The 9,951-nt window shown below is 36.2% G+C and overlaps 1 protein-coding gene across 1 annotated transcript in view; it reads right to left on the bottom strand.

Moving 5' to 3' along the window:
• The window catches only part of ARID5B (AT-rich interaction domain 5B), a 178,930-nt gene that overhangs the window by 117,717 nt on the left and 51,262 nt on the right, over positions 1-9,951 (bottom strand). The gene's annotated exons all lie outside the window — the stretch shown is intronic.

Genomic DNA, 9,951 nt, shown 5'->3' with positions numbered 1-9,951 from the left:
CCCTTTCTCTCCCCCCCCCCCCTCCCTGTCTCCTTTAAAATTGCTGTTGTTAACCATAGCAGCAAATCGTGTTTGTTTTAGTAGCCAAAAATGCTCTGGATAAAAAAGAAGACCCTGGGGGATACTGTTTTAAATTAAATATGATCTTTATTGTTTCATTACAACAGCACAGCCAAATAATCACTTTGTGTTATTTGTACAAATAACGTAGGATGCTCATTTTCTTGCGGAAATAATTACTCTATCATATTCTGCTCGTCATCAAAACTCCCCCTTTGCTGTCACCAACCATGTGCATTAGACTCAGGAAGCTAAATGTAGCCAAAGTTTCATGTGTTCTTACATGTTAAAGAGTAAAGCCAAGTAAGCATATTCAGATGTGAGGGCGCCTTGAAGAGAGAAGCTCAAAATAGCCTCGCAGTATACACATTGGAAAAGTCCATGCACTGTGATTGATATTTTAGTTAGAGAATCATTACATGACTAAACTCAATTTTATAATTGGATAAAGCCAGATACAATAAACTGGCACTGCATTGTTAAAGCATCTTACATCTTAAAACTATCTGTAATCATAAATCAACCTAATTATTTGAAATACTGTCAAGAAGTGGAAAAGAAAAACAGAAAAGAAAAGAAACTAGCTGCCTGAATATCTCATTTTATTTTCTAAGGACCAAAGCTTTTTATTGGCCCTAAAGCCCAGTCCCACAATAGCTGGTAAACCATACTCTTTAGATAAAACTGTACACACAGAAAATCAATAACAAAGATTAAAAGCTTCCCACCCTCCCCTTTTTACACTGGCATCTGGTGTGTGTGTGTGTGTGTGTGTGTGTGTGTGTGTGAGAGAAAGAGAGTTTTATGCGTGTGTGCCTGTGTGTTAATTTAACTGTACTCAAAATAATGCTTTTCATTAATCTGGAACAACACATATAGCCCTATTTTATTAAAACTTCAATTTATCCTGTTTTTTGTCACACTCAGAAAAGCTAAGAGTGGAATGAATGTTTACAGTTCTGAGTAATTTCATAATAAACTCCCCGGAGCCTCTGATATCACCATTGTGACATCATCAGGATAAATGCTCATTGGCTGTAACAGTCTTTCAAGTTAACCCTTTCACAGATGTCCCAGCCTATCACTGGCTAGTTCATTAACATGAGCCCCCTAAATACCCCTGTGAATAGGACAGCACAGAGAGAACACTTCCTCAGGAAGAACACTTACTCCCTAAACACACACACACACACACACACACACACACACACACACACAACATGGAGCTAGAATATTGTAAAAAGCAGGGGGTATGTCTCTTCCACTAGAAAGCTTATTGTAACTATAAGCTCCCAAAGGGACCTTGTAAGAAGTTCTGGTAGGTGGAGAAGGGAATGGTTAAAAACACTCTTATTAGAGTTGGGGTAGTTTTCCTAATCACAGCATGAGAACTAGAGATAGAATTTGGGGTATAGAAACATGTTCTACACACAAAGTACAAATCTGCCCAAGATTGGCTATATCTAAATTTGCCCAACTTCTCTTGAAACCTGGTAACATATTTTTCATTTTACATTGGCTTCAGCAATGCCAAGCACTGAGGGATTTTTCAGTATACATGATATCCTAATTCTACTGAAGATGTTCTATTTATAGTTTAACTAATACCTGGCAAAAGTCTCCAAATAATGCTTTGAACTTTGACCTCATAAGCTCCACTTCTAGGAATTTATGCTAAGGAAATAAGAATACAAAGAATGATAAAAATTCAAGGATGTTCCTAAGAGCACTGTTTATAATAGTGAAAAGCTAGGAAAAAACCCCAAAGTCCAACAATAGGAGAATAGACAGATAAATTATGGTACTTCTGTATAATGGAATACAGTGGAGTCAGTTACTAAAAATGATACTGCGGATGAACATTGTGTATAAAAGATCACATTAAATAAGAAAAGAGATATGAAACTTAAGATACAGTATAAATTAAAAAAAATTAAAACCCACATATAGACAGGGGAAAAAAGATTCAAATGATAGACAACAGATATCCCCAGTAGTTATTTCTGCATGGTGTCATTATGGGTAATTACATTTTTTCTTTCTATTTCTTTATATCATCTTCAGATGATAAGCATACAGTACTTTTATTATAAGAAAGTAAGAACAACTAAAAGAGATGAGGAAAATAAATGTGGGCCTAGAGAGAGATGGTGGCCCCGCATAAACTCTCCAATGTTGGGTGGTCCAAACATTTGCTCAAACCTTTTGGAAATAATATATCCAACTTATGTGTTTGTAACTCTGATAATTTCCCCTTAACATACTTCCCCCTCTTACTAAGGGGGAAGAATAGGATTTTGGTTGGCATACTACTTACATACCACCCCCCTTTTTTTTGCTGCTAGTATCTTTATGCAAAACATTTTTAAAACATCTTGCATTAGTGTGGTGTATTTGTTAAAACTCATGAACCAATATTGACACATTATCATTAATCACATCCATAGTTTACATTAGGATTCATTCTGTGTATTGTACAAGAGTTTGGCCAAATGCATAATGCCATGACAGTACCACCATGTATCTACCATGACAGTATCATATAGAATATGTTCACTGGCTATCTTTCCTTTTTAAATGAGATTGAAAATTTCCTTCTAATAACATATACTGACTTCGTATTATTAGATAGATGCAAACATGTCAACAACCCTCAGCACAGTCCAAGGTACAAAGACAGCTACACAGTCCCAGTGAAATTAATCATTTTTGGTGCCAGTTTTAAGGGTGGCTGTGAAAAGAGATAAAACTTTGGGATCAGCTAGTCCTTTTCTCTGAAATGGAAGGAGGAGGAGGGGCAGGGGGAGGGGATGAGGGAGGAGGAGGAGGACCCACTTAAATTTTCTTCTTCTCCAGCTCTAAATTCAGAATTACTATTCAATTACAAGACAGAATGTCAAGATATAATAAACTGAACTGAAAAAGGGAAAAGAAAACATGCTCTTTTTTTCTACAAATGAGGTTCAGAGCTTTTGCCCATTAAAGTAAACCAAATATGTTTCTCTCAAAAATTCCAGCCAAAAGGCAGGATGCCAAACACACTTAACAGATAAATCACTGTTCCAGGGTCTCTTTTTTACTCTTTCCCCCTTTCTTCTTTTGTTTTTCTTCTCTCTTTTGCTACACACACACACACACACACACACACACACACACACACAGTTTAAAAGCAAACTGAATACCCCTCCCCCCTTCTCAATCTATTTACAGAAAAATAAACCAAGGGAAACAATTACTTTTGTTGAAGAATGCATTGTTTAGGGGAAAGTCACATTAAAATAAGTTCTACCTTCTTCATCAGAGATGAGCATTTCATATTTTGGGATCAAGCCATTGTCCTGCACACTATGTATAACTTATTGTAGTTAATTTATCACTTAGGTCATTGTAAACTAGGAGGGAATTTGTAAACAAAAATGAATCACAGGTTTCATTCTTGTATCCTTTTCAAACTGGAAGACCTAACTGTTTCCTGTTCCAACATACAAAATAGTATTGCTTCTATCAACCTCCTGAACGCTCTTGCCAGCGGTTTCCATTTAATTAAACTGACAGAAAAACAGGGCCTTTCGCTAATGGGATCCAGACCATTTTTCCTTCAATGTAAATTCTCAGGCATGAAATTACATCTGAAACAGACACAATAATCCCTCTATATCTTCGACATACATTTAATCTATAATAACAATTCCTTTGTCTATATTACAGTGTGTTTTAAATTTCAGTCAACTTGTTTGAACTGGAATTCTCCAGCATTATCCAATTTGAATTTACCTTAGCATTCTTCCAGTGCCCTGGCTATATCTAGCCATAGATTATAGTTAAAGACCAGATGCCAAAGGCTAATGTCCACAGCAGAAAGGAACAATTATAAAATGAATGAATTATGTTTCTCTTTGTATCCTTGTTCTCAAAGTCAATTTATTTAAGTAAGAGCTTTTTCATCAACTGTTGACTCTAAGTAAATAAAAGCTATCACCATTTATAAGTATGTCTGAATTTCATATTACAATTCAGGGTTTCAAGTATTTCAATATGGCTAATCAAGGCAGAATATATTGATGAAGTGCAGCTTGGAGACCTGTTTATATATATTAACATAATTAGCGGGCTGGCTAACTATTTTTCTTTACTTGGATGTTAGTCACTTTTCTGGTAATGGCATAGGCTTGCCATTACCAGAAAGTGGTAATGGCATTACTAACATATGCTTTAAACTTGACTTTATCCAGTTCTTTAAGTGTAATTGTGAAAAACTCCCCGTATTAAATGTATCAGTCAGATAATTTAGCATGGAAATCAAGAACTTTAGGGCAAAAGAAAAAATCTAAAAGAATAGCCTCATGGGCTATTTCTAAACAAAATTGAAGCACTTAGTAAACTGAATATGTCAATCGATTCTGATGTGAGCAAATAGAACATGATGATTCTAGAGTCAAAACCGGTTGGGTCAAGTGTCATTACAAAACTGAGCCTCTTTCACACTCAGGGCAGGTCTAGAGATCAGCAATCTAGAGTGTATAAGAATATAAATAACTCGAAAATGCTAAGCCTGAAGGTCAGGAAAGCTGATTGATAAGCTCAACTCAGTCCTTTTGGACAGCCTGATAAAATGGCAGATCCCTTGATATGGTTTGTCCAGCTATCAAGAAAAGGCCTGCCAATGTTAACAAAGGAAAAGAGTTTTGCTGTAGATACTTATTGCCTTGACTCTTCCCCCTCCTAAAGGGATAGTGGTTTGCACACAGATACTACTTTAAGGTTCAGTTCTTGCTCTATATCCAGAGGGCTACTGTCCTGTTTGACCATCCCATAAAACTGGCAACTCTTGGCAGTGAATCAAAAAAGAGAATCCTATCAGCAACTTCATGAAACAACAAAAAAAAACCTGGCAGAAAATAAGCATTTTAGGACCTGCTAAAAATCGTATCTTCCAATATATGAAATAATGCCATTGTTCTCTTAAAAATCCAAAGCAAAGCACTTTATTTGGCTGGGGGGGGGGCATGCAGGAAGGGGGGCAGTGGGTGCCTTGCAGAGTAGCAAAGGAACTGTCTTCAGAATATCCTGACAGTCTCTTTGAAAATGAAACATTTCATTTATACAGCAGAAGACAGTTGTGGCAAGATTAGAAATCATTTCAAATCTCCCAGGCAATCAAAATACAGTCTTTTCATGACTATGGAAGGTCTCTTGTTTTACAGAAAATGCTAAATAAACAATTCTATGGACAGAAATGTGAAAGCAATTTATTATTGTTCTATTCACTTTGGTTAAAACTTTAGAAACCACATGAAACCTATAAATAGAAGCTTTTCTTTGTCTTTGGGATGTTGAAAGCAGTTTCTCTTAGGTCCAAGGCAAAGAATCAGGAAATTATTGCTTTTTCCCCACCAAGGAGTCACACACCAATTCAGACAATGCCTAAAAGGTAGATTCTCTAAACACACTGTATATGTGAAGAAGAGTGAACCTACCCATACATTTTGAAAAATCAAGGGCATTGTGTTATAAAAGACTACATGTGGGATTTTCTTTTTATTTTAGACATGGAAAGCTTAATTATTTATGTTACTATTGTATATTAGATTACCAGTAAGAACATAGAACTATGCTAGTAATGATGCCCTAGAAGTTGGATACATTGGAAGCGTTCATTTCTAGACTTTGGAAAGGAAAACACAAGTTCTGTAGGGATGGTTATAGGGTTGGGAGAACCTGAATAACAGTTGGCCAAATTCAGGTCCATGAGCAGGTCAGTTCAGAAATAGTGTCTTAACCAGAAATCAGATGTCGTGGAAAATGATTACCTCTGGGTCAGTGTTATTTAAACTGAGGCTTGCAGCCCATTAGTAGGATTACAAAACCTAGTATGTGGGCTGCAACCATCATTTAAAAAAATGAAATAGAATCTAACACGCAAGAAAATGCTAAAGCGCATCATTCACAATAGTGTTAGGTAGGGTACGGTGAAAATATAGGTTTGAACACGTATACATGTATATACACACACATATACATTTATATAATATAAATATAATATAACCATTTGTGTGTGTACTGACTTACCATGTTAAATTTATTATTGTTATTAGTATTATCAAATATTATTAAATTAGGTATATTTGTATCCATACAAATTCTAACGTAAGTAATTTTTATCAAACCATTCATTCCCAATACTGCCATACAATAAGAAAATTAATATTTTTGAGAATCTTTCCAAAAGACTAAAGTCTAATAGAGCCTGAACACAATAGGCCCTTAAGTGTTTAATGAATAAGTCAATATAAGAATGTACAAACAGATGCTTATCTACATGATTACAACAAGCGTATCCAAACCAGAAGCCTACTCGAACTACTCCATGGGACCGGGATGCTCCCTTTACTACATCAAGCCATACTTCCAACACTTTGTCAAAATACAATGCCAGCATCACTCTTCTGTTGTAAATGGCACCTATATTATTAACAGAGGCATTAACATTCACAGGCCAGAAAGTAGCTGTGGAAGCTGTGTCTACATTCTAGCAAAACATCTGCTTGGAAAAAGAAAAACTTGAGTTAAGTGTTCGGGCAGTTTGTCTACACACACTATAAATCATCTAGCTGAAAGATGAGCCTTAATCTATCAACCAGCTCTGTTTATCATTCTGTAAGAAAACGTATGGATGAAAAAAATGACTCTTTTGTGTGAGGATACATGACACTGTATGAAACATCTCCACCCAGGTCCACCGTATGGCCTCACACCACTTAATTTCCCTTTTGTTCACATGCAAAGAATTGTGGTGGTGGCTGATGGTAAGGTGAGGCAGACACATTGAACAGGCAACAGATTCATCAAAAGTTTATTCTGAACTAGGAGCTCTGGAAGATCCAAATATTGACCAGTAAGACAAGTTTCTTCCTGTAAGACATCGGAGTCACGTTAGGAAGATATAACTCAGAAAGAAATTCAGGTAGGAATATGGCCACATCTCAATAATAAGAATGGCTTATGTTTACTTGCAGATGATGCAGTGGGGAGATATGATCCAAATATATGAGACCCAAGGATATGATCCAAATACATATTCAGTTCTTAAAGGGCTGAAAATTGGCTGAAATCAAATAATGCTGAATGTAATAAGGGAGAATGCAATCTTACACTCGGTTTTAAAAAAGAAAAAAAAATTACTGTGTAAGAACAGGATGGTGGTGGCCCATCTTAACAACATTTCATATGAAAAAGACCTAATTTTCTTAGCTAAACATAATTTCTGTATGAGTCAAAAGGAAATAGTGCTAGGAAGAAACAATAAAACATGGGCAGAATTCATGGAAATATAGGTCCAGAATAAAGAATGTAATGGTCTTATTATATGCCACATTGGTTAGAAAACATATAGTCTGCAGACACTATTCTTAAATACACACTGATTAACTGAAGCATATCAATAGAAAAGGAGAATAAAAAATTATTCTGGGTTGAAAGGGATGTTCAGCTTAGAAATTAGAAGACCTCAGAAGAACCAGTAGAACTTCAGGAGCTCTTGAAAGCAACGAGACAGCTGCCTTTAAAGTATCTAAAGGACTTTTAGGTAGGAAAATAATTTATACCCTTCTCTTGTGGGGTTTCTTAAGGAAACCAGTCCTAATGGAAAAAATGTGGTGGGACATACCATTTGGTCCAATATAAAAAGAAAGCATTTTCTAATATTCAGAGCATGTTAAAAAAAAAAAAAACACTATGGTTGTATAAGGGAAGTAAAGTCAGTATGACTGGAAGAACAAGGAAGGATTACTGTGTTGGATGTAAAATGAGATTAGATCGAATTGTTGAGGTTCTTTACAATTCTAAGAGTTTCAGACCAGGGTAGGATTCACTGTGATCTGGGAACCCTGGGAGTAATACAACTTCTTGGGGAAAGGAGGGCCAGAGCTGGCCCTTTTATGATCAATTCTAAAATGTACTCCCTGGCCCCCTTCACAAATTACTAATTTTCTGATATCAGTATGTATCTAAAAACTGGAAAGAAATTGCTTCTTGTTTCCCAAAAGCTGTCATGAAATCAATGACGCATCTTTACAACCGGTGGCATCTTAGGATCAAGAAATATAGTAAATTGGAATTAAACTGTTAACAGTGGTAGTACCCTCTGGGGAGTGGGACTATGAATGATTTTTATTTTTTCTTCTTGCATATCTTCACTTTCTGCAATAAAAAACATATTACATTTGTAAGAGGGAAAAACATTTTAAAAGGATGATTTAGAATTAGATTAGATTTTTATCTAGAAAAGTCCCACTGGTGAAAAATGAAAGTGGTGCTTAAGTTATGACATTTCAATGTTTCCCAGAGAAAAGACTATACACAGTTTTCATTCAGCCAGAGCACTTACTTTCGTAGACCGTGAAGAACGACCCGTGGCCTCAAATCTAATTTCAACATCAATGACTGAAAAGTTGCCTTTATGTTACTACTCTCCAAATACCCACATGTTAACATTTTAGTGGGCAATATTCTACCGACATTCTTTTATTTACTAAAGTAGTTAATCTGAGTTGTAAAACTAGAGACCCCAGGGACTCCAAAAAAAAGCCATTTTTGTTTTAAATAAGGGAAAAAAAAATGCAACCTGTTAACATTTTTATTTCTCTGAACTGGCCTATGTACACAAAAGCTCTTCATGCGGGGCAGGGATAGATCATGATTATACTGCAGCGATCATGGACTAACTCTACCTAACAGAGCCATCTTCCTGCCCTCACTTAATTGTCAGGACCGGTGAAGACTTATTATTATATCCCACTCTGAGGGTTCACAAACTGAATTTTGAAAAGAACTATCGGTTGCTTTTCTTTAATATAATGTTAAAACTAGTATACATTTAAAATCCTCCTCCCTCTACACCCTACAAATGAATGCAGAGAATAGGTGGTATGATCTTTAAGGAGATGTTCAAAGGAGGTGTCAGTTTGAAATATATAAATCTGAATATACACTGTTCTTTCAATAAAGGCTGGGCAAGGGTCATAAAACTATAAAAAAAAAATACCCTGCCCCTTTGGACTATAACAGCTAATCATTAGCCATCCATTCGTAATGTTTACTTTTAGTGTGTTATTTTCACATTTTTCTTCATGGGGACTAACCATTAGTATCCCCCTAAGACTAACAAAAGTACATTCATTGCCTGCTGGCAAATGATTTCCGGCCCCAGAGCATTTGCTGGTAGAAAAAGTTAAAGTATATCTAGGCTTATATTTCTATTATTGTTGGGTATTAGCAGCAGCATAAATTTTTCTTCCCAAGACCTTCATTCTGGCTGGTTCACAGATGACAGTAAAGGAGGCACCCCAAATTTACACATATTCTTTACATGCTTGTGAATCAAATTTAGGAAAATACAAAAATGTAAACCTAGTAGATGTCTCAGAATTTTTTACAAAATGGGCAGATTTTTAAATTCATTCTCCAGTCAGCCTTCTCCCCTCACCCCAGAAAGGCTGCCCCGACGTACCATCGCTCCCAAATTAATATTCTTCTGCATTTTAAAAAGGGAGCTTGTTTGCATTTAAACATGGCTATGTAAACAAGGTGTTTGACTGGGATAGATTTTCTTCTCAGAGTATTCAAGAGCTGGAGTGAAGCTATTTAAAGAATGGAGTATTCAATTCCTTAGGCCAGATGCTAGTATAAATATGAAACTATGTTCACACTGCAGATGAAACTATTTTTAGTCGGTGAATTTTGAAGAGCACTATTCAGTTAAGCATTGTAGGGTGGGCTTTCAGCAAGCTACAAACAGAACCTACACGGATTCTTGCCCCCATGTTAACACACTGACACCAGGACCATAGGGAGGGCTGTCCCTCAGTTGGGCTGCACCACTGTGGCCTCACC

The sequence above is a fragment of the Panthera uncia genome, chromosome D2, assembly GCF_023721935.1.
Source record: "Panthera uncia isolate 11264 chromosome D2, Puncia_PCG_1.0, whole genome shotgun sequence".
Lineage (NCBI taxonomy): Eukaryota > Metazoa > Chordata > Mammalia > Carnivora > Felidae > Panthera > Panthera uncia.
This window is presented reverse-complemented; position numbering and strand designations above follow the sequence as displayed.